The sequence below is a fragment of the Penaeus monodon genome, chromosome 15, assembly GCF_015228065.2.
Source record: "Penaeus monodon isolate SGIC_2016 chromosome 15, NSTDA_Pmon_1, whole genome shotgun sequence".
Classification (NCBI taxonomy): Eukaryota; Metazoa; Arthropoda; class Malacostraca; order Decapoda; family Penaeidae; genus Penaeus; species Penaeus monodon.
Genome location: NC_051400.1, coordinates 12,281,345 through 12,281,618, shown reverse-complemented (window position 1 = coordinate 12,281,618; position 274 = coordinate 12,281,345).

The window sequence follows — 274 nt, the reverse complement described above, 5'->3', positions numbered from 1 at the left end:
TTTATTTCAAAAGCAGGAGAGTGTTAGGGAGGATGTATACTGTTTGAATTACAGTTCATCCTTCTGCTAAAAAATAATCTTTAAAAGGTACTCATACAAAAAAAAAATAACTAGGCGTTACAGAAGCCTTTGTTAATCAGGTTGAGTTTCTCCCGCCCCTTTGTTTGCCCCTTCTCTCCTTAAAAAGAAAAACAACGTTTTTTACGTTTAAGTCCACTCCGGCCGCTTATTTTTTAACAAGAAAAAGCCTAAGGAGGCATTGTGGACGACAGGA